We start from the raw sequence: 6000 nt of genomic DNA, 5'->3' as shown, positions 1-6000 counted from the left end.
GCATGGGTGTGGGATGTCTAAAGAAAATCAAGGTTCTTTCTCATGAGAGAAACAGAGAATGGCAGCCAAGAGTGGCTGCAACATTTCCTTCCTGGGGAGGATCCTAAATTCTTTAGGTATGATGGAGACAGAGGAGAGATGACTTGGTCCATCCCACCTGCCTTGCCTGAGCTGGGGTCCTTGTCAGGATGTGTTGCCTGGGCTAGGGTACCTGTGGTTGGTTCATCAGTGGGGCCTGAGATTCTCACTGGAACAGTAGGTTGTGGGTTCAACCAAATGATCTTTAACACAACTCACAGTCCTCATTATGGGCCTGGTATTGTGCTAGGCTAGTAGCAGCGTGGTATCTCCTGTAATCCTCATCTCAAATCTGCAACTCCAGGACTATTATCTCTACCTTCATATGAAGAATTGAGACTAAGTAACTTATCCAAGGTCAACGGTGACTGGTAGAGTGGGGATTTGAAACCAGGTAAGTCTAAGGCTACGTGTTTCTACCAGTGGTATCTCACTACCTCTTTCTTCCAGCTTCGAGTTTCCATGAATCTGAGAATAAAGCCTAGGAGTGTGATTTAAACCTGTGTTTCTCAAACTATTTTCGGTGAAGAACCAGATTTAAAAAAAAGAATTCCAATCCGTGGTGGATGAACATTTTCATAAAATATAATAAAAATAATTGCTAGGAAAATAAAATGAAAAAAAGTAAAAATATACAGAATACAAGCCCTTGTTTTCAATGACTCGATCTAACAAAAAAATACTCTATCAAATTGCTATAAAGTTTTTTAAACTTCGTTTCTGTGCTGCTCTCATCACAGACTGGGAACGAACAGTTCGTGGACCAGCACTGGTCTTTAGGCCACACTGACCGGCACTGATTTAGATGATTTTCTGCCCCCATCCTCCTCCCTAGACTACAACTCAGGATACTTGATGCTTGGATGTCTCAGCAGAAAGGAGGGTAAGAGAATTACTCATTATAATTATTGAGGCAGCTATCATAGGAAAAGTTCAGGTGGCACTGCTGTTTCCCTGGGGACCTCTAGTGTCACCAACAGATGTCTCTTATACTCGGGGTAACACTTTCTTGATGGTGATTTTCTATCTTCCCGCTTTGTAAGAAAGAGATTGAGGATAACAGTAATGCAGTAGTCCCCTCTTATCTATGGGGGTTACATTCCAAGAGTCCCAGTGAGTGCCTGAAACGGTGGGTAGTCCCAAGCCCTATGTATACTATGTTTTTTCATATATATATATACACACACACATATATATATATACATAAATATACATACCTTTGAAAAAGACCATATATTTTTTAAAGATTTATTTATTTATTTGGGAGAGAGAGCATGAGCAGGGGGAGTGGCAGAGAGAGGTAGAGAATCCTTAAGCAGACTCCCTGCTGAGTGTGGAGCCTGATGTGGGGCTCGATCCCAGGACCCTGAGACCATGACCTGAACTGAAATCAAGAGTTGGACCCTTAACCAGCTGAGCCACCCAGGCACCCCAAGAAATGTAATTTATAATTTAGGCACAGTAAAAGATTAACAACAACAATAATAGAATAGAACAAGGATAACAATATACTGTGATAAAAGTTATATGAATGTGGTCTCTCTCAAAATATCTTGTTGTACCGTTCTTCTCGTAATGATGTGGGATGATGAAATGCCGACGTGATGAGATGAAGTGAGGGGAATGACATGGGTCTTGCGATGTGCACTCTGCTGCAATATGTCAGAAGGAGGATCATCTGCTCCAGTTCTATGGTTGACCATTTGTAACCGAAACTGTGGAAAGCACAACAGTGGGTAAGTGGGAATGGCTGTATGCAGAATAGAAGAGACCCAGGGGATAAAGAACCTGCATATCATAGGAAAGATCTGTTTGGAAATTTGCTGGAGGTTGCCAGTTGGATGTGTCATTGGATGATGATTCATGTTGGCCAAAATTACAAACTTCTTGAATTGAGTGACTCTAGGGTTATGTGTGGTTAATGTTTGGACATTTGTTATTTTCCTGATGTAAAAATGACTTCAATCTTTTAAGATATATTTACAACTATATAAGTCCTTCTATTTATTATGCAATTCCAAGCAGTCTATGTTAGGGAATCCTCCAAGAAGTCTAGATCTGCACTCCTCTAAGATTTAGGAAATTTAAAATGATAAGTTGTCAAGTGTATGAAACTTTGAGAACTCCACATATATGGGAATTGGAATACACCAGAAGCTCCAGGATGCTCAAACATCTACCTCTCCTTTTCATTCACAAATTATTTGAGCACCTACCCCATACCCTTTTTAACCCTGCCTTCCACTGGCCTTCCTTCTACTGCCACAAGCCTGATGGACTTCATTGCCCTCGTGGGTGACTTCTCCAAAGTGTGGCTTTTCAATTTCGTGACCTCCACATTGCTGATGACTTTTCCCTCTGCCTTTGCTCAGCCACCTGCTCCAGTGGTTATAGCTTGGAATTCATCGTCCTTCAAAACTGCTCACCTCCAAAATATCTTCATTCAGTCTTTTCTCTCTCTGGTCACCACCTCCTCTCCTTGGTGATTCAGGTCTTACCACCACAACTGTTCCTCAACTACATCAGAACCTCCAGTCCATTGGCTTAAGGACACTATCCCTTTTCATCAGCTCCCTCTTGTCTGCATTTCCTTCATTATTCAACGTTGAATCCTGGGTGCATTTTTCCCCAGTCAAGCTCTTACTTATACTCTCAACTTCCTCTCCTCCTTGTCCTTTTGTTATATTCATGGGGTAAAAACAATTCTGGTGTGTTTACTCCAGGCTGCCAGGAGAACCCTGAGAAAAAGCGTGCAATCTGGCAAACTTCAATTCATGATTACCTATCTCAGCTGGGCTCAACCCTGCCTGGAATTCTGCCATGTTTCTTTAGAGTCATTTGCTTTCCACATATCTGCAAGTACCACTTCAAATCTTTCTTTCTCTCCTCAAACCTTCTTGCATTCTCTCTCTTATTCACTCTTTTCAGAGAAAATAGAAACCATCTGATGAAACGACCTCAACTTCCTGCCAACAAATCTTCAAACCAACTTGCTTTTGTACCCACTGTCTCTACTTCCTTCCTGTTATTATTCAATGAAGGTGTTCCTCCTCATCTCAAAGGTCATCCTTTCCTCTACCTGCATCCTACCCCCTCCTGCCTTCTGAGGAACTGTCTTCATCAGTTCTAGCTCATTCATCTATCTTAACTTCTTTTTCTCCTCTGTTGGCCCAATGTCCTGTCATCTCCACTTGTCCTCCACTTTTTCACTTCCCATTTACTGTGCAATCTCACCAATCTCCATCGCCTGCAACTCCCCTGCACTCTTCTTGATAAAGTCACCAGTGCCCCCACTTGCTACATCCCGTAGAAGCTCTTTTGTCTTGATCTTACTTGACCTCCCAATAGTGTTTGATTTAGTTGACCATTCCCTCTTTCCTGAAATGGTGGCTTTCCTTGTTCTCAGGGATGCCACTCTCTCCTGGTATTTCTTCCTACCACTCAGGCCATTCTTTACAAGTTCCTTTGTCAGGTTCTCTTGCTCTGACTTATAAATATCTGGGTTCTCCAGGGCTTGGTTCTGGGCTCTTTTCTCATTCAACACTCTTACCCTTGGTGATTTTCTCCACTCCCATGATTTCACTCACCATCGCTATAGCAATGACACCCACATATTTATCTTCAGACTACATCTCTTAAGTCCAGCTGACCATTATAGAAAAGCTCACTCCAAGTCTCAGAGGCACCTCCAACTCAGTAGGGCCAATGTAGAATATATCACCTTCCCTTCCAAACCTTCTTCTCTACCCAGTTCAGGCTAGATCAGAGGGCTTTTTGGCCATCGCCTGCTGTAACCACACTCATCTAAGTAGTTGCTGAATATTTGAAAACTTGCACTTCTCTCAAATCCTATTTATTACCACCTTAGTCCATACTACAATTTCCTCTTACCTGAATTAGAAGCAAATGGACCCTATAAGGTCTCATTCAGAAGATGTAGATTCTCCTCTTAATAACCTTCAATTACTTCTCTTTGCCCTTAAAGTCTAAACATTTTGCCTCTGCCCATTTTTTCCAGTTCATGTTAAACTTCTCTCCCTCATGTATAATATGCCTCACTTGTCATGTGTCATCTTTTAGTTCCTTAAACAGTTTAAGTCCCTTCCTACTTCAGATACTCAGGATACAAGAGGAGATGGAGAAGCCAGAGGGTCCTGAATAGGGCCCAGGGTCCAGCTATGTTGAGCATCAGTACAAATCTACCCTTGCTTCAGAGACGTTCCCTCCCCTCATGCTTTGCCATTCTAAGAGGTCTTGAAATATGTGGCTCTTTCTGCCTAAAGTTCTCATCATCTCCCTCTTCATTTGTCCAACTCCCACTCATTCTTCATGCCCAGCTGAATGTCACCTTCTTGTGGAAGGCCCCCCATCCCTACTCTGGAGTCTAGGTTAGTTGCTCCATTAAAACCTCTCACTTCTCATTTAGTAGTTTCAAAATTATAATAATATTGTGTAGGTAACTTTGTAATGTCTTTTTTTGCCCCTATGGATTTAGCTGTTAAATCTATGAAGGCAGGTGCTATGTTTGCTTTATTCACTGTTTTCTCTCCAGCATCCAACATAGTACCTAGAGCATAATAGGTTCTGAGTGAATAAACGCACATCTCATAAAAACTCCGATTTGGGGCAGAGGCCAGGGAGAAGGCAATTTGCCTCTGTTTTGATTTGAGTCCCATCCTTGTTAGATATGAATGTAGAGATTATACTGAGAGGAGACATGATTAGTTATTTATGCTGCATACTAGTCATAGTTACTAATTTGGCTCTGGTAGAAGTATGATAGGGTTCAGCTGGGGAAATAACATCTGCTTCTTCTAAATAATCCAGAAAGACTTCAAATAGGCATGAGATTCTGGGTTGCATATTGGACAAACTATGGGCTCCATTATACGATGACTTCTTGACTTTGGGAAAAAAAAATGTATTTTTTTTTTTGAATAATGGTAAGGAAAGAAGCAGTGTGGTAGACTGTCTCATTTTCTGGGTTGCTAACAGGTAGTAACAATGATAGATAATGAGCATATATGAACAAAGCCCAGTGTTGTAATCAATAAAAACTTCCTACATAGTTAACCTAATATTTATTTAATGGTATGTGTAACTATTATTGCTCGGGATGATAGTTAGTCACCTCTGTTAAGCTTCTGTTCAGTGAACTAATGCAACTTTAATAGCTACAATTCATATATATATGAATTATATAATTCATAAATATATATATTTACTTCATCAAGCCAAGTATTCCTTCAGGCACTCAAAAAAATGTCATTTCCTTTCTGTCCTTCCCAAATGTAGGGATGGCCCATTTTCTCTTTCCATCCAGAAATGGTGGGTTGAGAGCAGAAAATAGTATAAGGAAAGGTCCAGGTTTAGTGATGGACACACAAAGAGTGTCCAGCTGTTTTTTTATGGTGTTAGCACTGATCTTACCATGTGGTCTCATGTGAGCATTTTCCAAACGTCTAAGGGAAGAGCCACTTTTACTAAGCATTTCCTCTGTGCTTTACATGTATCCACGCCTTTATTTCTTATGACAACAACACCTTGAAGGAACAATTATTCTCTCCATGTTACAGAGGATACTGAGGTAGGCGTTGTTTCAAAGTCATGAAGCTTGGATCCAAAGTTTGGCAGACTCCAGTGGCTGTGCACATCATCTCTGTGCTGTGGAGTAAGAAACAAGCTGTGTTACTTTTCCTTGGGTCTTTTATCTCCTCCATATCCTCTCCAGACAGAGGGTCAAGGAGGCTTCTGGAAGCTCAGGGCTCTGTGGCTGCTCAGCCCTGCTGGGAGATGGGGGCTGTTGATAGTTACCAATGACTGGGAATCCATCTGGAAAATTCCCAGTGCAGACTCTGTGGACAGGAATGTGTCCCAGAAGAGGGTTCAAATGGGAACAGGCCTGGCTGACGGAGGAATCAG

General features: G+C 41.6%; 1 protein-coding gene across 2 annotated transcripts in view; it reads left to right on the top strand.

The window, feature by feature from the left end:
- Positions 1-300: 300 nt before the first annotated feature.
- The window catches only part of IL19 (interleukin 19), an 88954-nt gene continuing 83254 nt past the window's right edge, over positions 301-6000 (top strand). Inside the window, exons 1-3 of one of the 2 annotated variants that reach the window (XM_073884454.1) lie at positions 301-472; positions 819-961; positions 1694-1814. The gene's annotated coding sequence lies outside the window, so the exon portion shown is untranslated. The remainder of the gene's footprint in view (positions 473-818; positions 962-1693; positions 1815-6000) is intronic. The other variant, XR_003204992.2, reaches the window with a different exon arrangement.

Source organism: Callorhinus ursinus, unplaced genomic scaffold, assembly GCF_003265705.2.
Source record: "Callorhinus ursinus isolate GAN/ISIS: 27379988/994484 unplaced genomic scaffold, GSC_fseal_2.0 scaffold57, whole genome shotgun sequence".
Classification (NCBI taxonomy): domain Eukaryota; kingdom Metazoa; phylum Chordata; class Mammalia; order Carnivora; family Otariidae; genus Callorhinus; species Callorhinus ursinus.
Note: the sequence above shows the minus strand (reverse complement) of the source record. Positions and strands in the feature narration are given on the sequence as shown.